Raw genomic sequence first — 27,755 nt, forward strand, 5'->3', positions numbered from 1 at the left:
ATTCTGCTTCTCCCTCTCCTTTTGCCCCTCCCTGCTGCTCATGTGTGCTAGCACGCTCTCTCTCTCAAATAGATAAATAAAATCTTCGAAAAAAAAAAATCAATCATCTCCCCACAAAACCAACTTCCCATTAGGCTTTCACTTCTGAGTTGCCTCTAATTCCATCTTCCCCTTCACCCATGTTTGTCTTAACTAGACTCTGTCACCTGTTCTTTGCAAAGGTTGGTAGATTCATCCCTTTGTCTTTATTTCCACAGCAAACCCTCCACTCTGAGCCCCTTAAGGTATGGAAATACTGTACAAGCAGCAAGGCAAGCTCAGAGCCAGAATATCATTGCAAGTAGAAGCTGAACCCATGAGCTGGCCTCCTGGTCTACCTCCCTGCTAGCAGTCTGGGTCTATTTCAAACTGTACACAGTTCATGGAAGCAAAAGGAAACCCAAATATAAGATTATCCATCACAAAATAGATCAAAGCAATGCTGTGCAAAATCACCTAAAAGGTGCCAGATGGCCCCCGGGCCACTAAGATTTGAGGCACGATGACTGAAGTTAATAAAATGACTTAAGAAAAGTTTGTCAATTTGAAGAGTGGCCAGCAGTGCAGAAACAAAGGAGATAAATTCAGAGGGATAGAGTATGCGGTCAGACTGACCCACATACTAGTCTCCTGTAGCAAGAACAGCCTTATTGTGAGGATGCAAGAGGGCAGGGACTGGGTCCATTTTGTTGATGCTATATGAACAGGACAAAGCACCAAGCCCACGAACAGGCAGATAACAGATTCAAAAAATAGCAATGAATTACTCATAAGCGTTCTCTTAAGCATTATAACCAACCTTCCAGTTCAGAATCTGCCCTCACAACTCACCTCCTGCCAATGGGTCATGTGGCCAACAAGCAGAACTAGACAGGATGATGTGCATATTCCTCTCACCCATAATATTTCCCACTCTAAGTTAATAAATTGCATCCTAATCATTTAGACGTGCCCGTATCTCTTAAAGGTTCGTTATTTGTCTAGGAGAGTTGAGCTTTTGACTTTTGGTCTTCTTGCTTGGTGGGGGAGGAAAAAGGGCATGACTTGGCTTCCTCAAGCCCCATGATTAACAGGATACTGACTGACAAATCGAATCTGTGTCTGTCAGGCAGAAAGGTTCACACTATGGGCTCAAGTGCACTGAACAACATAAATGTCACACAGTAAGGAAAGCCAGTGTGCATCACGACCTTGTCTCTCCTGGTGTACAACACCAATTCAGGTCTCTCCCACACACCACCCTGCACAACTCTGCCAAAGCCTATTTATCTTTTTAAATGTTATTTTCATCTTTCCACCACTTAGCAGCTACAACGGCCCCCTGTTGTTTGTCTTTCAGGTCAGATTTCAGCTCCTCTAGTTGGTAGGGAGGGCCCCTCTGCAGTCACCCCAGTCTTAGCACGGATGGCTGTCCCACCATCGTTCTTCTACCCCACACCCCTGCTCTTCCAATCTAACCCATCAGTTCTTCCCAAAGTTCTCCCCTTACTATAAAGTCCTCTAGGTACTTCAATAATACACATCACTGGTCTTCAAATTACTCTGTCTCTGTTACACCTATTCAGCTCATTGTCTAACATTATACATAAGCTCAAATACCACAATACTTACCACTTTTATATCCCTTGTTCCAAGTACATGCAGGGTATGGGGCTAAACAAAATACACGGGGAAAAATACAAGTTTTCCTAATAAATGAAAACCAAATACTAAAAAGTTAAACTTCCTGTCTACATCAGCGTTGGGTGTGAAATTTTTTTCTCTTCTTTCTGCAAGCCCACACCATTAGGTGTAATGGAGTCCTTTAAATCTGAAATGCACTTAAGCAAAACGGCAAGGCCTATAATCGAGACTCCCATCCAAGTATGTATTTTAATACAGCAAAAACTGACAATAAAGCAAATAAGCTTCCTTTCCCCAGGGCTAGGCCCCAACATAACTGTTACGCTCCCCCTGGGACACAGCAGATTGGGCTCGGCAGGCGGCAGCCTAGCAAGTCAAACAGTTATTACCCATTACCTCACAAACCTGCAGACACGCAAATGTTTGCCAAAAAGATACAGGGTCAATGGTGAATATAGCCAATGATTATTTAATAGTGCCTCCATGAGCCAAACGTCACAGCAATGGGACTGGCATCACTCCGAAGAGTTTATAAGGACATTACATCAGCAAAAATGAAAATACTTGTGCGGTTTAAGCTCTTATCCCAATGTTTATCACAAGACAACGCTTTGCTAAAGGATAGCAGCTTGTTCATCTTTTTAAAATAATGGATAATTTCTAGGGACCTTTAATCTTTCCTCAGTTTTCATGCCCTATAACGATCAACCCTTTCTGCATCACACCAGCAAAGCATGTAAAGAAACTGTGATGATTTTTCATTATAATAGTTTACAAAGCTGAGTGTGCATGTAGCTTCCTAGGTAAATATGCATTTAAAACAGGTGCTCCATAGGAGCACCTGGGTGGTGCAGTGGGTTAAGCATTTGACTCTGTTTTGGTTCAGGTCGTGATCTCAGGGTTCTGAGATCAAGCCCCGAGCCGGGCTCCATGCTCAGCGTGGAGTCTGCTTGAGATTCTCGCTCTGCACCTCCTGCTCATTCTCTCACTCTATCTCTCTCTCAAATAAATAAATAAATCTTTATTTAAAAAAAAAAAAGACAGCACTGCCTGAAGATAGTTCCCCAATTGGGAAAACTTCAACTTATTAGGCTCTCCCACCCCCAAAAAATCCATTAATGCAACAAAAATGTACTGAGTTCCTAAGCTAGGAATTAGAGATTTAATAATGACCATGAGTTTGAGTTCCCCTCCAAAAAATTTAAAAAGAATGCTCTAGAAAGTATTTATTCATGTTTCCAAGAGTCTTGCAATATTCCAAGGTCAATTCAAGTTTCTGCTGATACCCAATTTTAAATAGTTTATTCAAACTGCCAGTGCTTGGAATATTTTCAAGGAAGGCAAAGTGAAAATTCTGCACCATAACTTCTATCATAAGCGCCTAAGCAAAATTCAAAACATCCCCCATATAGTGTAATTATTTGGTGACTGCAAAGATATTTTCAAAAGATCTGACCAAAAAATGGTAACGGGTAACAGAAAATCAGTATTCCAACATGTGTTTATAAATTACATATCAAAGTTTAAAAGTTAGCAGTTATAATTCATGAGGTAGATTTGTCCTCCATTACTATTAAACAAAGAGGTGATAGCAAATCACCAACTCACATTACCAAGAACTCTAGAATATCAGAATTACGGATGCCGTCTAAGAATTAATACCTATTTGAAAGACTATTTCCACAGAGGGAAAAGCAATTATTAGGCCCCTTAGAAAAGTACAAGCTAAATAAGTCCTTCATGACACAGGCAAAGTGGTTTTTTGTTCTGTGTACAGAACCCATTTCCCCTTCTGAGACTGCCTAGTCATGTGCTGTTTGTCACTAACAGACTGGATCATTCCTCAGTGTGACGATTTTGCTCTCCAGAAAATAAAAGAATGAAATAAAAATATTCCATTGTCTGATGCTCGGGACATACTGGACTATACAAAAAGTTGACTCTAACTGGTTTACTATTTTAAAAGAGAAAATGTTAACTAAAAATGTATGATGAAATTGTTAAATCTGATCCAGTACCTTGAACACTAAAACACTATACTAAGTATGTGTCACCGATGTACTCCTCAGACAACAGAACTTTTTATGTCTCCATAATCAGAAGAAAAGGTTATGTAACATCTAAATCATACACCAGATGATCTAAATCATATACTAAGTTATACCAGTTTCATGGAACATTCTCCAGAGTATATTATCTACTATAGGTAAATACATATTTATACACATATTTTTCTCTTCATTACTCTCCAAACATATTTAAGTAATCAGGGGACACAAATGTTATAATTACTTAAAGCAACATTTCTCACTCTGAAATAATCTGAACTTGTATCTTTATTCCTTGTGTCTCCAATACTCCACACGTCCTTTGAAAGAAAGTCTTGTTGCACTTGTGAATGGTCATACTACTGAGGGTACCCCAGAATGACTGCTCAACTCAGCTGGAGTGCTATAAAACAAAAAAGGATCTACTCTTAAGGCAGCACAATTCTCTCTCAAGTTTTGATTAGTTGCTTTTATCAAAGGGCAAACAATTCAACCTTCCTTCTCATCACTATAACTCACTGGTGATAATACTGGAGAGAGAATATTGGAGGGAAAAAGAAAATCTTAAACATTCCATATTTACATGGGTATTTTCATCCTTGGTGTCTCTCTCTCCTTTCCAAAATTCAGGTAAGGAAATACAAGACTTTATCTCCTTATGACTTATTTCCCCCTTTGGGGGGGCTATACTTGGGAAAAGCATCAAGTGAATGCTGTGGCCTTCTCTATTTGCTTAGTACTGAAAAGCTGAACAGTTTAGTGTTATTTTGCAAAAATCTGAATGTATCACTCCACCCTTCTCCCCACTTGAGCACTGATGAAAAGACATTGTTAGTACATTCCACTAGTCAAATTCTGAAGAATGACCTGGGTAAACAGTACATTAATCACTGTCCTTTCAAAAGCTAAATTTACATTCTACAATTTCTTGCTATGGAAATAAATTTTTAAAAACACGCAGAAAGGATTAGAGCTATCACAATTCTATTTTTAAATAGCCAAGTTAATTCCAGAAATTAAAAGTGCATTTCCCTCCATGGAATCCTGATTCACATGTCGAAGAATGACTTAGATTTTATACATTTACTTTGGAAACTTTGAGACGCCTGTCAAATTACAAACCAACTGCACAAACATTCCAGTGACATTTAACTGCTACCAAACCGCTAAATGTTGATCTTTAATAGGACACAGCTGTTAGTGTCACACTACCTCAGTCTGAACCAAGATTTGATTGTTCTGAGCCCTTTACCCAACAATGAAATCCTCAGGGGAGGATTTGTTCTGTTTCGTTTTATCCATGCAGCAACCCCCAACCCAATGAGGATAACAGGTGGATTGCGGCCATCCACAGTCACATGTATGCTCACAGTCTCTCTCTCTCTCTCTCACAAACACACACACACACACACACACACACACACACTCCTATTCAGAACCACTGTTGGCAGTTCTTCAACTACTTTAACAAAAGGCTCAGAAGGCTTTCTGAAGGCTTTCTTAGCTCAGAAGGCTAAGAAGAGTAAGGACTCAACTATCAGGGGCTCCAGACTAGAGGCTGGGAGAAGGGATATCCTGAAGAGCAAACCCAACAAGGGGCAAAGGTGGACTGCAAGCACTGAGCGACTGCAGGGCCTGTGGCCTTCCACTGGGCCATGCTGCCTCTCCCAGCATGGCGGGGTTCACGGACCCTCCCTGCTGCGCGAACCTCCTGTTCTCACCACTGCCCTTCCAATCCTTGGTTCTAAAACATTTATAAGCCTCTATTGCAGCAGGTGCTCCATAAATTGCTAGAACTACATCAGCAGACTTCTACTGAAAGTATTTCTCCATTGCCTAATAGCCAGAACTTACTTGTAAACTGTCTGTTATATCTTCAAAAAACATAAGGTTACTGACAAGTCATTTTTATGTAAGCTTTCCTTTGTATGGTAATAAGGTCAAAGTAAAATATGCAGCCTCCCCGGTATATTTTAGATCCTCAAATAGTACCTCTTTAAAATGCACTGCATTTCTAAATAGGCAATTTCTCAAGCACTTACCTCAGTAATAATTTCCTTAATCTGAATCATTTATATAATGACTCCACCAGACTCATCTTGTAAAAATGCACTTGTAGTCAAATATAATTATATGTATACAGCAACAGCTGCTAATAAATTAAATGACAACCTTCACCTAGCGGTGCCCAAAGGCTCTAACTAATTCAAAAGTTTATAAAGAATGGTAGAGAAGAGGCGCCTGGGTGGCTCAGTTGTTAAGCGTCTGCCTTCGGCTCAGGTCATGATCCCAGGGTCCTGGGATCGAGCCCCGCATTGGGCTCTCTGCTCAGCGGGAAGCCTGCTTCTCCCTCTCCCACTCCCCCTGCTTGTGTTCCCTCTCTTGCTGTGTCTCTCTCTCTGTCAAATAAATAAATAAAATCTTTAAAAATAAATAAATAAAGGTTTAGCAGAGTACTTTAGAAAGCTATGGAACAGAACAAGGGCTTCATCTTTCCTTCATTTTCTTTCATCCGTAAAATACAGTGGCATTTATCTCCTACCTCTTTTCAGCTCCTGAGAACGTAAGGGGAATAAATGAAGTAACAATTTTGGTCCCTTTGAACAAAGTTGCTTATATAAACCTTATTTTTTTCTCACAAATCAAAGACTAGCTTGCACAGGTAACAGAATCTCAACAGACCAAAGTAAAAAATCATAAATGGCACTATCCCTCTATAGAGTATTTTCAGATTCATACTTTAGTCTCAAGAACAATGGGGCAGGATGACCTCACCTCAGAATATTATAGGTTAGGCCCACTCGCCAGGTTTACTAGCCCAAGGCAAGGTCTCCGGTCTTGAACTTTAAAACCTAAGTTCTATCTACTACACCACTTAATGTCCCAAATCACAGAAAACATATTTGTGAGAAACTATACAAAAGAAGATGTTTCTTATCCACCAGCCCTGCCAAAATAATAACAAAATAATAAAAAGGTAAACTTACCTCATAATGGTACCTCCTCATTTGCATTACCTTTAAAAATCAGGGGCTAACAACTCAATAATAACAAAAAACAACCGAAATCAAAAACAGGCAAAGGTCTTAAATAGACATTTCTCCAAAGGGGGATATACAAATAGCCAATAAGCACCTGAAAAGATGCTCAACATTAGGGAACTGCAAATCAAAACTATCTTCACACCTACTAGGGTGGCTATTACAATTTTTTTAAGGAAATTAAGTGTAGGCAAAGATGTGGTGCAATTAGAACCCTTAGGAATTGCTGGTGGGAATTTAAAATGGTACAGCCACTGTGGAAGAGAGTTCAAGCAATCCTCAAAAACTTAAGAATTACTCTATGACCCAGAAATTCCTCAAAAATTTAAGAATTACTGGGGCGCCTGGGTGGCTCAGTTGGTTAAGTGACTGCCTTCGGCTCAGGTCATGATCCTGGGGTCCTGGGATCGAGTCCCACATCGGGCTCCTGGCTCATTGGGTAGGTTGCTTCTCCCTCTGACCCTCTCCCCTCTCATGCTGCTTCTCACTCTCACTCTCTCTCTCAAATAAATAAAATATTAAAAAAAAATTAAGAATTACTATATACCCAGAAATTCCTCTCCTAGATATACACCTAAAAAAACTCAAAGGAGGAACGAAACAAATACTCATACATCAATATTCACAGCAGTATGTATTACTCTCAATAGCCAAGAGGTAGAAACACAAATGTCCATAAACAAAATGTGGTATCACATACAATGGAATTTTACTCAGTCTTAAAAAGGAATGAAATTGTCACTTGTTATACCACGGATGAACCTTGAAAACACTATGCTTAGTGAAATAAGCCAGCCACAAAAGGACAAATATTATATGATTCCTTTTACACGCAGTACTTAGAATAGGCAAATTCAGAGACAAAGCAGAATAAAGGTTACCTGGGGCTGGAGAGGAGGAATAAAGGAGGAGTTACTGTTTAGTGGGTACAGAGTCTATGTTTGGGATTAGTAGTGATAGCTGTACAACATTGTGAATTTCCTTAATTCCACTGATCTGTACATCACAAAATGGAGAAAAGGGTAAGTTCAATGCATTTTTAATTTTTTATGTACATTTTACCACAATAAAAATAAAACTCAAGGGCTAAATCTACAGTTGCCAAAAACTGAAGACATAAGCAAAGGAAGTACTAAGTGTTAAAACATCCCCTAATGAATACAGTGAACCATAAAGTCAGCATGCCGGCTTCTAATATAAATCAGGTTTAATACTGTTGCCAACTGACACCAGAGACCTGTTTTCCCAAGCAAATGAGAATATTACCAATGGTTTCAGATCTGCCAGAAACAAACTATGAATTTGATACCTAAGACCAACATACCTGATATAGAGAGATGGTAGACAGAGATGATATAATCCAACTCATGAGAAGTTAGAAATGAAGAAAATGAAGCTCAGAGTTACCTTTCCACGACCCTACAATCAGTTAATGATAAAATAATGACTAGAACAACTCAGGGCTCTTCTTTCTCCTAAACCAATGCTTTTCCATATGCAGTTTAGTCTGCCCACATTACTTATCCTCCCTCTCAAGATATAGATAGCATTCATTTTTAAAAAGCTTATTCAAATGTCCTGAAAGCTGTATTTCAAAGATCACCCTACAACTCTTGAATCAACTTCCCTTGCGGGGGGAGGTGGGGAGGGCTCATTCTCATACCCCTGGATCACTAAAGAATTAATAGGCTGACACAATATCCGATGGAGGTAATTTCAAAAGAACAAGGACTAAACTCAAATCCTAGAAAAATGGAAAATCAATATACCCGAACAGCTTAAGGGTTTCACTTTGCTAACAGGTAGAAGGGACAAAAGAGTCTTCATACCTAAATGCCTGACTACAAAAGGACAATCACTGGTGTCACCCACATCCATAATCAAATGTACCTGTACTGCTTAAGCATCCCACCAGCTTGGAAGCTCTCAGTTAAGTCGACAAAATTCAAGACGCTATTTGAGAAAAAGCGTCCAAGAGCTCACTTGGGTAAAAAGACCAATCTTATATGGGAAGTTATTTGCTAATCTTCTAGTTTATAAAGAGATTCAGGACTATTTAAAGAAGGCAACACACAATACAACGAGCAAAGCCAGAAAAGACAATGAGCGACTAAAATGCTATCGCAAACTCTCACAGGTAAATAAATACATAAACTCTCATTACAGCCACTAAACAAGGAAAGTTATGGAACTCTCCTGCCCACATTCCACAGAAACTTCAATCGAACACACACCTCTGTCCCCCTCCAAGATCTAGGGCCTAAAAATTTGAGAAAAACTGCACATATCACCTTCCACACCCCCACTCAATACCAATGCCTTAATCTTCGAAATGTGGTCACCAAGTGATACTTCTTCCAAGCGCAGTCACCAAATATTTACTGAGCTCTTCTGTGAAAGATGCTACCGCAGCTACAAAGTCATTAGTGACCTGTTCACTGTTATCAAGAGCCTTATAATCCAGTGGAAAATAAAAGATGTTTACACATAAAAAAAAAAACTTCAAACGTGTAGATGAGCTTGGCTCTGGCATCAGACCAAACCTAAGCTTTGACCTTTTAAGACTTTAGCTCTCTACACCTCAGTTACCTTATGGATGATGCGGACAATACCTATCCTGTAGTGTGACTGTGAGGTAAAAATGAAACAAGCAACATGCTTATTAACACAGTGACTAGTGCAAAGTAAGCACTCAGAAGTCAGCAATATCCTTGTTCGTTATTATTACAACAGAAACACAAATGCTGCCACAATGCATTAAATGGCATCAAAGTGTGGAGACCAGAATAGACTCTCTTACTGAGGGGACTGAGCAAGTCCGAGAGAGAAATGCTCGCATCCAAGTTGCATCTTAAGAGAAAGGTCTTGTGGAAAGAGAACAAAGAGACCTTAGTTATAACCTGGGTCTGAAGCTAGCTAATTTGTTTTGTGGCCTGGGCAGTGGGGGAATATCTAACACTTTAGGGTCTCGGTTTCTTCATCTATAACTTGAAAAAGGCTGAATTAAATGACTGCTAAAATCTTCTGGAGCCAACATTCTGTGATTTGGTGTAGGAGCCTGGTAGGCAAAGTGAAGGGAAAGAATCCTAGATATAGATAATGGAATGGCTTACAAAAATTCAGAAAAATATACAGCTGTACAAAAGACAGGGAAGAATCTTCTTGCTAGAGCATAGGATCCAACTGCGAGGTGCCAGGGGATGAGACTGCTCATTTTGACTCGCCTTCCAGTACAAGGGGGCTACTAGAGGTTCCCGAGCAGGAGGGTAGCATAATGAAAGAGCATCTAACCAAAAGAAGAAGGATGTGATAAAACAGCATAGAGAGCAGAATAAACTGAGATATGAAGATTACGGTGGTGATAAACGATCAGGACACCGAACGGATGGAATTCTGGGGTGGTGGATGGGAAACAAATGGGAACTAGCCATGGAGAAGACTTACAAATCCCCAAATTCGTGCCCCAAGTCTTTAGCTTAATTTGAAACATCGCTTTTAGAAAAGCCCCTTAACGTCTCTAGGTTCCCTTACAGAATCAAATTTTTATTTCTTCCAATTCTAAAATTCTAGGATTCTAAGATTCTGATACAACTAATCTGGTTTGGGGCCTGGGCTTTTTCCCCCAAAGGTCCCTGCATGATTTTAACGTACAACCAGGGTTGAGAATCATTGTCTCCTGGAAGAGAAAGAGGACAGGGAGCAGGCGGCAATTATTTCACAGGACATCTCTGGGTAGGCCAAAAGTGATGGGGACAGAATTCTCGGGTTCAACTGCTAGGAGCTGACTTACCCCCAGACTGGAAGGAAGCCACCTTTCCCACGGAGGAGCAGGAAGGAGGTAAGGACGGGTAAGTCAGTGTTGGGGAGAAAACCAGTTGTTGTCAGCTGGTCATCTCCCTCTTCTCCATGTCAAGAATCGGTTTCAAATACCAATTATTAAGTCAATTCACAGTACTATCAGTACCTCAGAAATTTCTGTACAATAAAAAGATTATCAAAGTCAGTCAATATATTCATTTATTTCAAAACAAGCTAAATATTTTAATAGTCTGACTCTATTAAAACTTCTATTTCGTTGACTGGTTTTCATTCACCCCACAAACATCTGTATATTGCTTGCCGTCAGTCACTGGGAATAGACAGACAATAAAGAGGAAGTAAGAACACACAAATTTCTATAGTAAGAAAAACTGATCTTTTCAGGATTTTAAAATCCAACCTGGTAAGTGTCACAACATTTCTTGGTAGACACAGAAAACACAGATATATTAACTCTACTTGTGGAAATCAGAGAAGACTTTACAAAAAAAGCTGACATGTGAGCTGTGCCTTGAATTTCTTTTCTTCAAAAATGTCATCTATCTTTAAAAGGCCAAAACATCAGGGCGCCTGGGTGGCTCAGTCGTTGAGCGTCTGCCTTCGGCTCAGGTCATGATCCCTGGGTCCTGGGATCGAGACCCGCATCGGGCTCCCTGCTCGGCGGGAAGCCTGCTTCTCCCTCTCCCACTCCCCCTGCTTGTGTTCCCTCTCGCTGTGTCTCTCTGTCAAATACATAAATAAAATCTTTAAAAACAAAAAAAGCCAAAACACCTAAGGATCTTAATTCACAGAAAACAATCTTCAATAATTTTTTTTAAGATTTATTTATTTATTTGAGAGAAAGAGAGTGCAGGAGCAGAGTGCAGAGTGGAGGGAGAGGGACAAGCGGACTTCCGTGCTGAGCACAAAGCTGTTGGGCACAGAGCCTGCTGAGCATGGAGCCGGCGAGGGGCTCGGTCTCACAACCCTGAGATCGCGACTTGAGCTGAAATCAAGAGTTGGATGCTTAACTGACTGAACCACCCAGACACCCCTTCAATCATTTCCAACAGACATTTCAGAGAAGAGCAATGGCTTTATCAAGCATTCTATTTCCTTAAAAATATTTCTTGTGTAAAAATAAAACACACAAATATATATACAACGATACACAAAAACAGATATCAATAAAAATGTATGATAGGCTACAGTTACATGTTCAGGAATCGAAGGTGTGTTGAGGGCAGATCTTCATTTTGATATTTTCTTTTTATTTCTAATTTACCTGACCTCCATTTGTTTTTACTTAAGCAATTTTACCATACATATTGCCTAGATGATGCCTCAAATCCTTTGTTACAGTAATGGAGAAAATAAGTACCTCTCTAAATACACAGACTAGTATTTCTCCCACAAGAGACGCGAAGCCTGTATGGTGTTATATGGACAATCCAGTACAGATTTCAACTGCACTAATTCACAATTCATTAATATCATGAATGGGAGAGAAATAAATCAAATTCTTCCAGTTGCTGTCACCATCTGGAAAATTTACAGAAGAAACTTTATTTACTACACATGATGATATTCATAGTTTCTCTAGTTAAACCAACTTCACAAATTTTTTAAAGTGTTGGTTTTTGTAAAAAAAAAATTGATGGTCATATGATATAAAAATGATCTTATGAGGTTATCTTACAAACCAAACATGCCTAACACTGAAAAGGAATACTTCTAACTAAAACACAGTATAATCTTTTATTTACTCCCAGACTTAAATCAATGATGAATAAATACAGAATTCCATAGTACTTCTTTCTATTCTCAGAGAAGAAATGGCTTTTCAACACACAATATTTTGTTTTTATTAGTATAGTACGCAGCTGTATTATCTGTACTTCTGCCCAACATTCAGTAAATGTTCAAAGTATTTAAAAACTGGCAACTCGTATTTAATACTTAACAAAAGAAGCATGATAGTGACTACTGAGGGCATAACAATAAAACTGAGCCACATCTATTCTGGAAAAGAAAATCTACTAAACTAAAAAGAATGATTGCTTATGGGATAACATTCTCCACATTAAACTGTGTATGGGAAAAAGTCAATTTAGAAAAGTAACATGCTTTTTAAAATGTCAGAGAGTAACTTCCCAGAGGTTTAGAAACATGACATAAGTCTTATGATGTACAAAACAGATCTTCACAAATTCAGTTATACATTTAAGCTTCTGATGAAACTTCATCTGTTTACCCAAATCAGAGGAAATAAAGGTGTCTGTAGGAAACAGGCAGCAGCTTATCGATCCAGCATTACGAGGCTGACCATCTCCATGTGGAATGTTTAGCCACATTACATTGGAATAAATGGCAAAGGTTAAGATACAAACCCCTTCTGGTTTCCTGAGGATGGACTTTATAACTCTGAAATATGTTGAAACCCTTGCTTTTCCAAATTCACAGTCCTTTAACCCATGGCTCAGGAAGCAGACCATCAGAATAGGAAGAAAGTAATAAATATGTTATTCAAAACAAAATCTGACAACATTCACTCTTGAAATATTTTGTTCTTGGGCACCTGGAGGGCTTAGTCAGAAGAGAATGCAACTCTTGATCTCAGGGTTATTGGTTTGAGTCCCACACTGGGTGTAGAGATAACTTAAACTTAAAAAAAACATACCTGTTCCAATAAAAACCAAATAGTAAGACAACTGTATAGATGGTAAAAAAAAAAAAAAAAAAAAAAAAAAAATCACAGAACATAAAATGAGAAAAGACTTTCGAGACCACTAACTTCACCTTGCTTTCCTATCTGTTGATGAATTAAGACTTTGGTAGCAAGGTTTTATTCTGCTCTACAGCACTTTTCTGTAACACAGATGCTTTTTTTGTGCTATGGCTAATAAAGATTTGACCCTGCTCTCCAAAGGAAACTTTACCACATTTAAAGAAACATATTCCTTGCTTTCAGAGTCTGATAGGATCATGTCAAAAGGACTTAGGCACCAACTCAAAGGGGCCCTCATTGGCCAAAACTGGGACAATTTCAACATTAAAAGAATGATTGGGGGCGCCTGGGTGGCTCAGTCGTTAAGCGTCTGCCTTCGGCTCAGGTCATGATCCCAGGCTCCTGGGATGGAGTCCCGCATCAGGATCCCTGCTCGGTGGGAAGCCTGCTTCTCCCTCTCCCACTCCCCCTGCTTGTGTTCCCTCTCTCGCTGTGTCTCTCTCTGTCAAATAAATAAATAAATAATCTTAAAAAAAAAGAAGAATAATTTAATTGACTTTACCTGATTGAAATACAATGAATATTTAAAAACCCGTAAGCCAATAATGACACTCAAAAAAGAGAAAGACAAATCACATGAACTAACTCTTACACTAATGGTTTATTCTGAAATGTGGTAAAGGGAAAAAATTTTATCCTGCACTTCAAACAAAAATTGTATTTCACAGAAATCAAATAGCGTGCATTGAAGAAGGAAAGCTATTTTGCACAGAAAATTGCAAGTTTATCAAGTTGAGGGAATGATGAAACTTAAAAATCCCATTTTAGCGTAGAGTTTCACTCTTACAAATGAAGAGTTATGGAGATTAGCTGCACAACAATGTCACTGTACCCCTGAAAATGGTTAAGATGTTAAATTTTAATGTTATGTATATTTGATCACCACTCTTCTTTAAATCCCATTTTATGATCACGTTGCCACCCCCAATGAGATAACTGATTCGGGTGAGAGCCACCAATGGATAATAACATTATTTAGATGAAAGACTGATAAGGAAGTCGATGTTTGCATGGTGCCAAAGTCTCATCTCATTCCTCCCAGATTATATGGGGGAAATATAAAAATCTCAATATAAAACATATAAAACATATAAAAATCTCAAAGGGGAAAATATAATTTTATAATGAGATCAATCTTTATCTTAATCAGTCTTAGCTACAATAATAGTGAAAAAACATGATATGGCCCCTGATAAGATATAATATGAAACATACAACTTGACCATTAAATACTCTTACCAAAAATGTTTATTCTCAATTAACTGAGCCTAAAGCTCTAAATTGTACTTTGTGTTAAATAAAGAATATGGAAGATGACTGTGAATACCACCACATGGCAATAATCAAAGAGTCTGAAGAAAGAGTCAAAAAGAAATAGTCTACTAGACACTGGGCCTCTGCTTATATCTCTCCAACAGGTCACTGTCCTGAAAAGACAGTGAAAAGGGATGGGAAGAGGACAATTTGAGTAACAAAACCAATAACCAAACGTAGGATGGGCTCCTTGAAAGGGTCCTGGTTTGATAAATAAGCCATATAGGATGTCACAGGGGTGATTAAAGAGATTTTAGTATAGACTGGATATTACATAATATGAGAGAACTACTGTCAACCGGTTGTTATATGTAAGAATAGTGTTCTGGTTAAATGGGAAAATGTCCATATTCTTTTTACAAATACATAATAAAGAAATTAGGGTGAAATGTTATGCATTCCATAATTTATATTAAATTACTTCAGAGTAAAATATATATGGTAAAAAGTCAATGCAATGAAAAAAAATATCTAGGCAATGATCATCAATGGCTGCTAAAAATCCACCAGGCAAAAGCTTGATGGGAAATTTACAATGGATGGATCAAGCTGACTGACAATACCTGAATCCACTGATCAACCTTCACCCCAAGAAGACAGCCAACCATACACTACATGTCTTGAAGAAATGCAGTAAGAAACACAATTTGTATGAAGAATTCTCCAAACCACCACCACCACCATCAGAATCAATTAAGCCCCAGATCTACCTATCAATTTAAGAGGATATTCACAAAAGAGAAACATATTAACCACCACCAAAGCGATGCAATCAACAAAATCCAAAATGTGGGAAATTCTAAAGAAACAACACAGTTTCTTCAGCAAAGAAACTGAAAGAAAAAGAGGAGAAAACAACCACATATAAAGATACGTAAGAGACATATCAACCAAATGAAATGTAGACCTCATTTGGGTTCTGACTTGAACAAGCCAACCATAAAAATATTTATGAAACAAATGGGAACACATGAACACTCACAAATATTTACTATTAAGGAAATGTTAAATTTTTAGATGTGACAATGGATTTGTGGTTTTGTTTTTTTTATAAATGCTTATCTACTACAGACATATAAAAAAGTATTTATGAGTAAAGTGATATAATATCTAGGACTTGCTTTAAAACTATCCAGCAAGGGGCACCTGGGTAGCTCAGTCAGTCAAGCATCTGCCTTCAGCTCAGGTCATGATCTCAGGGTCCTGGAATTGAGCCCCACATTTGGCTCCTTGATGAGCAGAGAGTCTGCTTCTCCCTCTCTTTCTGCCCCTCCCCCTGCTGCCCGTGCACTCGCTCTCGCTCTCAAATAAATAAAAAATCTTTTAAAAAAATAAAAATAAAAATAAACCATCCAGCAAGGCCAGAGTAGGGAGACAGGCGTTTGGTGGCATGTAGATGAGACAAAATTGACCATATGTTAATAATTAGCTAGAAGATGGGTTCATGGAGATTCATTACTCCATGTTTTATAGGTTCCATAATAAAAAGTTTAAAAAAAAAAAAAAGAAAGCAGGGAATGAAGCCTCATCAAAGCACCTTTACCTAATCACAGAATTTTCTTCACCTACTACCTAACATAATAAATACCAACTAAGGTAAAATAAAATCTAGCAAAAGATTTACCAACACTGACAAGAGAAGGAAAAAGTTTGTAAGGCCTATGCCACAAGCCTCACCACAAATGAAAAAAGGGAAGAGCCTGGTGAATAGCAGTGTGAACCCATACCCAACTTTTACAAAGTGTACTAAACATGAGGGGGAAACTAAGTGGGGGCATATGGATGTACATTACACTATCTTCTCTATTTGTACATCTGAAGTTTTTCATGATAAAAAGTGATCACCACAGGGCACCTGGGTGGCTCAGTTGGTTAAGCGACTGCCTTCGGCTCAGGTCATGATCCTGGAGTCCCTGGATCTGTCTCTCTCTCACTAGCAAAACTGAAATGTTTCCATATCGTGCTAGAAAAATCAAGACTGATTTTACTGTAAAATGTCTCACTTTAACTGAAAACCTGGTTTGTGGTCTGTAGAAATTACTAAGGCATCTGCTTTCTCCCTTTCTTTTTTGGAAAGGAAGCTGGACTAGAAACTCTTGTGTAATTTGTATTTGGATGTGGTGTTTGCAGAGGATTATTATCTTCCAAAATTTCTAAGTGGTTCCATCTGTTTTTATGGGAAATCTGGCTTAGAATGATTTGAGAAAATGAAGAACTAAGAAATCCAATCGCCTTTACAATTAGTCTTGGTATACTCTTTGAGTGGTTTTAAGAAGTAACAGAACCAAAAACATATTCATAGCAAAAAAAAAAAAAAAAATTAACTGAACCTGAAGCTGATAAAAAGCGTCTATGTAACTATCAATTTACAAAACAGAGGAACAGGTTAAAACTATGCCACAGGAATAAAATCAGCAAAATAAAAACTGTAGGAATGACATAGGACAAACAATCCAAGTTCTTCAGAAAAAAACAAATTACAAGAAAATATAAAAGAGAAAAAGAGACAGAACCTATAAAGAGAATCACTATTCCACAATGTATGCACCTAATTTGGATCCTCTTTCAAACAAAAAACTGAAAGAAAACAAAAACAAATTAGAAATCTGAACAAAGTGAATATTTGATGATATTAAAAATTAACCGTTAATTTTTTTAGATGTAATAATGATACTGTGTGGCTCAGTTGGTTAAGTGTCTGTCTTTGGCTCAGGTCATGATCCCAGGGTCCTGAGATCGAGCCCCCCATCAGCCTCTCTGCTCTGAGGGGAGCCTGCTTCTCCCTCTCCTGCTCCCCCTGATTGTGTTCTCTCTCTGTCAAATAAATAAATAAAATCTTTAAAAAAAAAATGAAACATATATTGAGGGGTACCTGGCTGGCTCAGTCAGAGGAGCATGGGACTCTTGACTCTTGACTCATGCTGGGTATAGAGATTACTTAAAATAAATTTTTTTTTAAAAAATTAAGATATATTGAAATATATGTAGATGGAATGAAAAGATGCCTAGGATTTGCTTCAAAATAATCCTGTTGCAGGTAAAGTGACTAGGGATATAGATAAAGCAAGGCTAGCTACCAGCTGATCGCCGTTAAAGCTGGGTGATGGGGATGCACTGGGTGGGGAGAGCCATCAAACTATTCAATTTCCTTTGGTACATATTTAAAACTTTCCAAATAAAGCTGTTTCATTAAAAAAAGGAATAACGGGGTGCCTGGGTGGCTCAGTTGGTTAAGCGACTGCCTTGGGCTCAGGTCATGATCCTGGAGTCCCAGGATCGAGTCCCACATCGGGCTCCCTGCTCAGCGGGGAGTCTGCTTCTCCCTCTGACCCTCCCCGCTCTCGTGCTCTATCTCATTCTCTCTCTCAAATAAATAAATAAAATCTTAAAAAATAAAAAATAAAAAAAGGAATAACAAAGTTAGCTTATGAATTTTTTAACTTAAAAAAAATTTTTAATATCTAAGAGAACAGTGAGACATTTTTTACCTAAAGTAGAATATTAACAAATAATTTAGAATTAGTATTTTTCATCTTGAAATAACTTTAATCGCCTTATTAAAATTTTAGCAAGTCAGAAAATGAGAATCATAAAATCTTTTTTTTAAAGATTTTATTTATTTATTTATTTATGAGAGACAGAGAGAGGGAGAGAGAGAGACAGAGGCAGAGGGAGAAGCAGGCTCCCAAGGAGCAGGGAGTCCGATGCGGGACTCGATCCCAGGACTCCGGGATCATGCCCTGAGCCGAAGGCAGACGCTTAACCATCTGAGCCACCCAGGCACCCGAGAATCGTAAAATCTTAAGACTTGGTGGCCTCAAAGTCCCACCTCCCACCCAGTGACTCCCCCTCCCACCTCCCAACAGGCAATTACCAGCCTCTGGCAGAGGTCCTTCAAACCCTAGGAAAGTCACTTTCTCCCAAGACAGCCCACTCCAGTCTATGCCTGCTCCAACTGTCAAAAAACTCCTCTTACACCAAAAAGGAAACTCTTTCTCCAGATCTGTTTTACCCATGAAAAAAAGGGTTTTTCAAACACAGATCACAGTCCATTCATGAGTTGTGAAATCAAGTTAGTAAATTGTTGACTGCTATGTTTATTATTATTATTATGCAGAAAAGAAAATCTCAGAGTGAATTGCACATAGTAAAGCTAAGACCAAACTTATGAAGCTTGTTTCTGTTCTTTACATAGATAGACACACACACACACACACACACACACACATATATATACACACACATATTATACACATATACACACAGACTTCCATACTGATAAAGAGCCAAGATATAAAATCTATGTCTTATGGTGGGTTTTATCAAAAAAAAAAAAAAAAAAAGTTAGAAACCCAGCACTCAATGGGCGCCTGGGTGGCTCAGTTGGTTGAGTGTCTGATTCTTGGTTTCAGCTCAGGTCAGGATCTCAGGGTCCTGGGATTGAGCCCTGCATCGGGCTGTGCTCAGCGAGGAGTCTGCTTTAGATTCTCTCTCTTCTCCCTCTCCCTCTGCCCCTCCCCCCACTCATGCTCACTCGCTCTCTCCCAAATAAATAAATTTTAAAAAAAAGAAAGCCAGTGCTCAAAAGATAGCTCTCAAAACACCACAACAAGTTGCTCGCCCCTTCAGTCATCTCAATAGCTAGTTCCTCCTGTTGCTATGGTTTCTCCTAACCTCAACACCCCAGGCCCCCTTCAGGAACAAGGCTTTAGTTTGTCTAATCTTCCACTGGTTTTTATAGAACATAGTATCATGTACTATGTAGTACATACTACATAGCCCTTAAAATGCAGTACCTAAAAACCAACAAAATATTCCAAGTCAAAACAGAATAATCAATGACAGCCCACATTCCACCCTAAATATTTCACATATTCATTTAAAAACTTCCTTTGAGATACTGGCAGAGACTCCTCGAAGTGAGAAAGACTTAGCCTGGAAAGACTGTTAACAGATTATGATGGCAGGTGAAGTCTTGGGTGACACAAAATTAGTCAAGAGCTAAGAGTCAAAGGCTGCGGACAGAATTCCAGGAAACGGGGAAAAGCTGAAGAGATAGTGAGAGGAATAGAAATCTCCAAAGAAAAGAAGTAGAACAAAGCATTGCAACATGTCAAAAGAGAATTTCGAAGACAATGCTATGTCAAGAATGTCAAAAATAACACAGGGGAAGAAATCATTCAATAGATTTGACCACAGGACCATCTATTACCTAGATTAATGTCAGCACACTGGTGAGACCACAAGTCACAAGTCAACTTGCTTCGTATTGAGGTATACAAAGGCATCTACTACTTTTCAATAAATCTTCACATTGAAAAGAAGGCCAACACTGCACTTAGAACTCTTTGAAGGAGCTTATAATCAAGCAGACTTAACGTTCATTTCAAAAAAAAATTCATCTTATTTATTTCAACCGTTGCAACTAACAAGACAATCTGCATACGGCTTATTAGGTTTCCCTACAAACGTCCATGACATCTGTAAATCTGATCGGCAGTCCTTGTCTGTCATCATAAAACTCACTGGCAAAAAAAATATTTTAGATAAGAGATAGCCAAGATTAAAATTTCAGTAACAATCACTGCCACAGACTTCCCACAACCAAACAGCATTTTCTCAAAATTGCTATAAAGATACCATGAGGGGTGCCTGGGTGGCTCAGTCAGTTAGGAGTCTGCCTTTGGCTCAGGTTGTGATCTCAGGGTCCTGGGATCAAGTCCCACATCGGGCTCCCTGCTCAATGGGGAGTCTGCTTCTCCCTCTCCATCTGCCCCTCCCCCCTCCATTTATGCTCTCCTCTCTCTTCTCTATTAAATAAATATTTTTTTAAAAAAGAGACCATGAAAGCTTTATCAAATGTTTTGCCAAAATCCTATGTCTATGTTTTTCCTCTAAGGAAGGGCACTTTAAATGACTTTCTCCATAGAGACGAATGAATGAGGCACATACATCTTATATGGATTAGGACTTAATTCAGGGCACCTGAACCATTTAAAAGAAAGGCACAAGAAGCAACATCACTTCCCCCAACATCACACTCAGTAACTGGTTGAGCTGGGACTTGGGGCTAGAACAATTTTCTTTCTACCCTCTGCTCCCAGGAAAAAAGGGAAGAAAAAAAAAAATCAGGTACCTGGTTTGTTAAAATTCCAGTCACTAAAGACCCAGGACAAACTCCCACCAAAGTCTATTCTTTCAGGACAGATCAATGATAGCCGAAGTTCCAATACACCTGACACTTCAAGGTACTCAAGTAAAAGCAAAAATTTTGATCGTTCAATGGTACTTTGAACTACTGACTTCAGCACCTCCTTTGTGACCTTGTCAACATTCCAGCTGGACTCAACATTCCATTTAAAAAAACAGTGGGGGAAAAGTAAGACAAACATCAGTACTTACCACCTTTCTAGGATCTGTATGCTTCTACCTCTCCCCTTTTCTCCTTTATAACTATAGACAGTAAAGGAACAAGAGTAGAATCTCATTAACTGCTTTCCAGTTTCTGAATGAAAACTACCTCCAGTGATCAAATTAAAATTACACACTAATCCAATAGTGTGGGATTGGCCATGGTTCAAAATAGTTACCACTGGGGAGGAGAATGCAAGTAGGAATAGGGTATGAAGAAGGAATTTACATGTATCTTAGGGATAATAGAGGACAGCAGTTACAACTGCACACTCTGGAACCAGACCACCCAGGTTCTAATCCCTCCTCTGCCATTAATTAGCTGAGTGACCCTGAGCAAGTTATTTAACCTTGTGGGGCCTCCGGTTTCTTACAGGTAAATCTAGAACAACAGTACGTACCCTGGGTTACACAGCAAGGATTCAACAAAAACACTAAGCAAAAGTGCTCATAAAACAGTATCTGGCACATATTAAGTATTCAAGAAATGTTATCAATATCTTCTAATTCAACACGTAATGTCTTTACAAAGAAAATAAACTAGACATTAAAATATATTTCAATGGAGTACATATTAAAATAATTCAGCATGTAATGACTTTACAAAGGAACCATACTAAACTGTATTTTAATTAAAAGTAAAAATTAGGGGCGCCCGCATGGCTCAGTCAAGTGTCTGACTCTCGATTTCAGCTCAGGTCATGATCTCAGGGTCGTGAAATCTAGCCACACATTGGGCTCCATGCTGGGCGTGGAGCCTGCTTAAGATTCTCTCTCTCCCTCTGGCCCTCCCTGCTCACGCACTCTCTCTCTAAAAAATTAATTAATTAATTAAAAGTAAAAATTAAAATATAAAATAAACTACCTCTCACATAAAAATCCTGCCTTTATTAATTAGGAAACGCATTTCAACTACTAAGTGTCAGCTTCAGCTATAATGCCAACCTTTTGATTTACAAATAGGATGTATAAACTAATATATGATCCATGTTTGAATCATGCACTTTCCCTCTATACTGCCAGACCAACACATGGCAGGTTGATCTGATTTTACAATAACTATGTAGTCCCATTAAAATTCAGTCAGCTGAAAAAAAATGTTTCACTTGGTCTACTTCTAACATATTGCCAACTAAACCATGCTAAGCAAAAAAAGAATGAAAGAGAAAGAGAGGGAGCGTGGGAGAGAGGAAAGGAGAAAAAAGGAAAATCTAAAATCATTCAAGTCTGGTGTAAATATAGGAACTGTGAGGGGGAAAAATGTATAGAACAGCAACACCACCTTGAGAATATACTGGAGTTTGAAGATCAGCTCTGATTTGGTTTAGAAAGTACTGGGGTTTTTAGCACTGGCTAAAGCATTTCCTATGTCCACAATGCTACATTTAGATGAAACTGCTTTCACTGATCAAAACAAGAGTCAGATATTTATTCCAAAAACATGGCAACTGACCATGTTGCAAAGGAACTAATTTCTATAATTCTAAAAAAGCAGTAATGAACATGAACTTTATTTTGGAGACTAGAAAGCACATACCAGGAAGAAGGGGCAGGAGGAAATATCTTACCTAACTACAAATGAAATTATATGATGTCTAGAATTTGCTTCAAAATAATCCTGGGAGGAGGGTAGTATCGAGAGTGGAAAGAAAAATATAGATGAGATGTGACTGGCTATGGCCTGGTAATTATCAAAGCTGGGTGAGGGTACCTGGGGTTCACTATGTTAGTGTTCTCTCTACTTCTGAATGTATCTTAAACTCTCCATAATAAAAAGTTTAAAAAGAAAGAGACTTTTCTGTAACTAAACAATGGTACATTCCTTCTGCCAAAAACCACGTCAATAAATAATCAGATACAGTAAAAACACGACTTTAAAAAATTCCACCAACCACAAACGGGTCGTGAGAAAAGTGCCACATTGTCCTTCACTCTATCATGTGTGCTGCACGGAGCAAGTAACAAACACATACATCACAGATCCACGGAATGCTCTAAAACCTACCCGCAGTTCTTCCCATTTAAGCTTGCAGCACTGGGGACGAAAGTGAACTGGCCTCAATGAGGAGAAAAGCTCGAGCCACATCTGCACTACCATGCTCCCCACATCCACAGCTCTTCACTGCAGAGCTGCAAAAGTTAAGAATATCTTCCACATACCTTTATTTTTCTGTTGCAGGTGGGGGAAGTGGGGGGGGAACAAATGTATTCATATTCCCATATGTGTGCAATTTAAAACAGACAATCTTGGCATTAAAGAAATTAAGATGCAGGCTTTACTGATGTTGATTTTAATGGCTAAGATCCAAAAACAGTTCTGGTTACAAGCTCATGGATAAACTCTTGATTCCTTTGTCAGTAGACAGACCCAACTCATTTCTTGACACTTTAACCTTTCCCATACACAATCTGTATTCATTTTATTAGGAAAAACGAGTTTCCCTTTTTCTCCTTAAGAGAAGTAGATTTAAAGAAAATTTTTCAAGGAAGATGTTCATTTAGCAGCTTTTCTAGCAGAGTCCAAAAGCAATTAAACAGAGCATCCCAGGGAAAAGTGAAAGATTATCACAGTGAGAGTGGGCTCCCCAAACAAAGGGTGAATATACACCATTGTCTAGCATATGACCCTGCCAAATTTGCTTTTCAAAACCTAGTGAAGACCTTTGGCACCATTTTCTAGTAACCCCATAGGACTTCTACTTCCTTGTTTTTTCAACAGTATCTCAAAATGTTGACACACTTATTGAACTATTTTTGGAAGACCTAGCTCTGTCTACCTTCAGGGTTCAAGATACAAATAGATGAGAGCTACAGGACAGACCTCTAGCTACAAAACTTGGCAGGCTTCCTGAGTTCTCCAAGAAAAATTCAATTGGCAACTCCATTAGCAGCAGAAGAGCACAGAGCAAAGGCAACAACTCTGGACACAAGGAGGCCTTGGCTGTGCCTGAAACCCCATTATGAAACTGAATGACTCTGGGTAAGTTTAACCTCTTCCTGACTCACTTTTCTTCTCTGTCAGACACAGAGTATGAAATCGTTTTAAGAATCAAGTGAGAGGGGCGCCTGGGTGGCTCAGTCATTAAATGTCTGCCTTGGCTCGGGTCATGATACCAGGGTCCTGGGATCGAGCCCTGCAGAGCCCTGCATCGGGCTCCCTGCTCGGCGGGAAGCCCGCTTCTCCCTCTCCCACTCCCCCTGCTTCTGTTCTCTCTCTCACTGTGTCTCTCTCTGTCAAATAAATAAATAAAATCTTTAAAAAAAAAAGCATCAAGTGAGAAAATGTTCTAATGATTTACTTTGAAAAGAAAAAAAAAAGCTTTACAAATTAAAACAATTTTTAAAAAAAGAAAAGAAAAGAAAAGAAAACCATTAGAAGTCTCTGCCACGACCACCACATACAGTTTTATGCTGTTACCAATTAGGAGAAAGAAAAAAATCTATCAATGACCTTGATGAAAAAAATGATATTTTGAACACACCCAATGTTTCTCAAACTTCACTCACATACCAACTTTATAGTTTTTGCCAAATCCAAACACTTAAAGATAAAGATAGTTATCTTTAAATCAAGTTACTTAAAAAATACCTACTTTAATTTAGCCTTATGCTAAGTTAATATCAATGAAATCATAGGTTTGAAGCACTTGTCTGTTTTTCTGACGTACACTGACATATATATTTAACCAGTAAAAGAAAAAGATTCATCTGTGTACTTAACTCATTTTAACATACCAACACACTTCGGGGAAATACTATCCTGATCTACTGTCTGTAACACCTTCTACATGAAGGAACAGAGTACTTGAATTTATGAATCTGTAAAACCCACCAAACAATTTAACCTACACTAACCACACACACATATGAGTCTTTGGGTCTTCCGGGGCTTCCTCACACCTTCCAGCCACTACCTTATTCAGAACTCCATTTCTGTTGCCCCAAACTCCATAAACAAAAATCCCTCATATGTGTATCTTCACATGAGTGTAATTCCCACTTCCTCTTCATGCCCTAGTAATGAAATTTTTGCCCTGAAAGTATTTAACAGAATCCACAGGAGTTCAAAGTTTCCTCTAAACCCTGAATCAATATTCAAAGAATATTTAAATACATGTATGCAAACCATGTAACAGTCTAAACTAAGGTATTCAGAACACTATAAAATTAGGTTGCCATTTCTTTTTTTTTTCCAAAGATTTTATTTATTTGTGAGAGAGAGCACAAGCAGAAGGAGCTGCAGAGGGAGGAGAAGTAGGCTCCTCGCTGAGCAGGGAGCCTACTGTGGGGCTCGATGAGCCGAAGGCAGATGCTTAACTGACTGAGTCACCCAGGTACCCCAAGGTTACTATTTCTGAAACATATCCGCCAAACTTTTTACTGTGTAAAAAGGGAGAGAGAGAGCATGAGCAGTGGGGAGGAGCAGAGGGAGATGGAGAAGCTCCCCGCTAAGCAAGGAGCCCAAAGTGGGGCTCGATCCCAGGACCCCAAGATCATGACCCAAGTTGAAGGCAGATGCTTAACCGACTGTGCCACCCAGGTGTCCCTACTGTGTATTTTTAAATCTAATTCAAGTACATACTGTAAGATTTGTAAGCATTTGTACTGAACTAATCCTTGAAATTATCACAAGAAAAAAAATAAATACATTTGCTGAAGTCTTCCTAGGAAGCACCTCCTTGTTCAAAGATATATAAGTCATCCACTCCCATCCACCCTAGATGTTAGCTCAATCATCCGACTTTCTCTTTCTCTCTCTCTTCATATATATGAATATGAATATATATACATATGTATATTATATATATATAATATATAACTGAAGTTCAACTCAGTATCTGGCATGAAAAAAAGGACAATTTTATTATGGCTGCAGTCCCTACCAAACTGTGAGTACCACAGTCATCTTGGGAATTTTATTTTTATCAATTTAAAACCCTAAATCAGTGGATTGAACATGAGTTAATTTCTGTTCCCTCCCAAAACCACACTAAAATGACAGTAAGGAAATTTTTTTTAAAGGGGAGGGACAAAAAAAGGGAGGGGATAGGCCAGCAGATGCGATATATCAACAGAATTTGAGAAGATGGGAAACAGATGTACAAAGTAACTGACTTAGCAAAGCAGAGGAAGCCAAAGCTGAATCCCCATTCTGGTGGAGGCCCACAAGAAGCAATCTGCATGCTGGGAGAGGCCCTGAGAGCCTAGGAAGTGGAGATTACAGATGCCACTGAGGGCTGAGATGAGAGAAAGAGCTGAAAACAGCTCGTGGAACACTGAAAGCCCCCCTCCTCTTTCCCTCTCTCCCCCAGCCTTTGCAGCCAAAAGACAAGACGTTCATTCTATAGATCAGTTGAAGGAGGTCTCCGGAATCCAGACCCAGAGAGCAGATGTGAGGGGCACACAGAAAACACGGAGGCCTGATGACTCAGTCAACACATATTCACAAAGTGCAAAACAGACAAAATATTTGCCTTCTTGCAGTTTACACTCAGATGATAATAATACATGCTATAGAAGAGAGAAAGGAAAGGAAGAGATTTAAGGCATACTAGGCTAGGTGTGGGAGTGGAGCTGTAGTTTCAAATAAATGATCACAGAACACATAGATCTGAAGGAGTTAAGGGAGTAAGCAATGCAGGTATCTGAGGGAAGAACATTCCAAAGGGAAAACAAGTGCAAAGGGCCATCAAGTAGGGTTAGATTGGAGATACTATAAACAGGGGGGAAAAAGGACATTACCAAAAAGGAAATTCAGTGACCAAGGAGCAGCTTGGAAAATAGGAAAACAAAAAATCTCAGTAGAGAGGTTAGAAGAAAACACTGAAGAAAGCCAACAGCCAAACAAAAAGACAAAGAGATGGTATAAGACAGAAACAAAAAACAAAAAAACAAAAAAATACTAATAAAATTGGAAAGTCAATCTAGAAAATTCAACATCCAAATAACAGAAGTTTCAGAAAGATCAGAGAACATAGAGGGAGAAATTATCATAGAGGAATATTTCTAAAAGATAAGAGTTTCCAACCTGAAAGAGCCCACTGAGTGAGTGTCCAGCACAATGAGCAAAAAACCTCCCACACCCAAAGCACACCATCATGAAATTTCAAAACACCAAGTTCAAAGAGAAAATCCTAAAAACTTCTAAGGAGAACAAACCAGCCACAAACACAGAAGCAGAAATTAGAATTGTGTCACTCCTTCTCAACAGCACTGGTATGCCAGAATACAACAGAATAATGCCTGTTGAAAAAAACCTTTGAAAAAATTCAAAGGTTAAGTAATCACTAACTTAGAATTCTATACCCAGCCAAACTATAAAAGCATTCACCTTAAGAGTACAAACAGGCATTTTAGGGGCACCTGGATGGCTCAGTCAGTACAGCATGTGACTCTTGATCTCAGGGTTGTGAGTTCAAGCCCCACAGTGGTCATGGAGCCTACTTTAAAAAAAAAAAAAAAAAGGCATTTTAAGAGTGGAAAAAAGCTGCTTTAAGAGATGCAAGCTTTCAAAAAATTCACTTTCCACTTGCACTTTCTTGGAAACTACTGGAGGATATAGTCATACAAAGTAAGAGTTAAGAAAGAGACATAGAGCCCAGTAACCCGGGAGCCCAGTAAGAAAGGCAAAGGGAATTCCCATAATACAGCTGCACAGTAGCTCCAGAAATAAACCAGTCCAGCAAGATGGAG

General features: G+C 38.8%; 1 protein-coding gene across 19 annotated transcripts in view; it reads right to left on the bottom strand.

Moving 5' to 3' along the window:
• Positions 1-27,755, bottom strand: part of EPB41L2 (erythrocyte membrane protein band 4.1 like 2) — a 206,461-nt gene that overhangs the window by 172,811 nt on the left and 5,895 nt on the right. Inside the window, exons 2-3 of one of the 19 annotated variants that reach the window (XM_073893921.1) lie at positions 11,931-12,091; positions 10,542-10,726 (exon numbers count right to left, since the gene is read on the bottom strand). The exons of 16 other annotated variants lie outside the window; for them this stretch is intronic. The gene's annotated coding sequence lies outside the window, so the exon portion shown is untranslated. Of the gene's footprint in view, positions 1-10,541; positions 10,727-11,930; positions 12,092-20,787; positions 20,904-21,053; positions 21,105-27,755 lie in introns of those variants that run through there. 2 more of the 19 variants (XM_073893924.1, XM_073893925.1) reach the window with 2 other exon arrangements.

The sequence above is a fragment of the Callorhinus ursinus genome, unplaced genomic scaffold (genome assembly GCF_003265705.2).
Source record: "Callorhinus ursinus isolate GAN/ISIS: 27379988/994484 unplaced genomic scaffold, GSC_fseal_2.0 scaffold6, whole genome shotgun sequence".
NCBI lineage: Eukaryota > Metazoa > Chordata > Mammalia > Carnivora > Otariidae > Callorhinus > Callorhinus ursinus.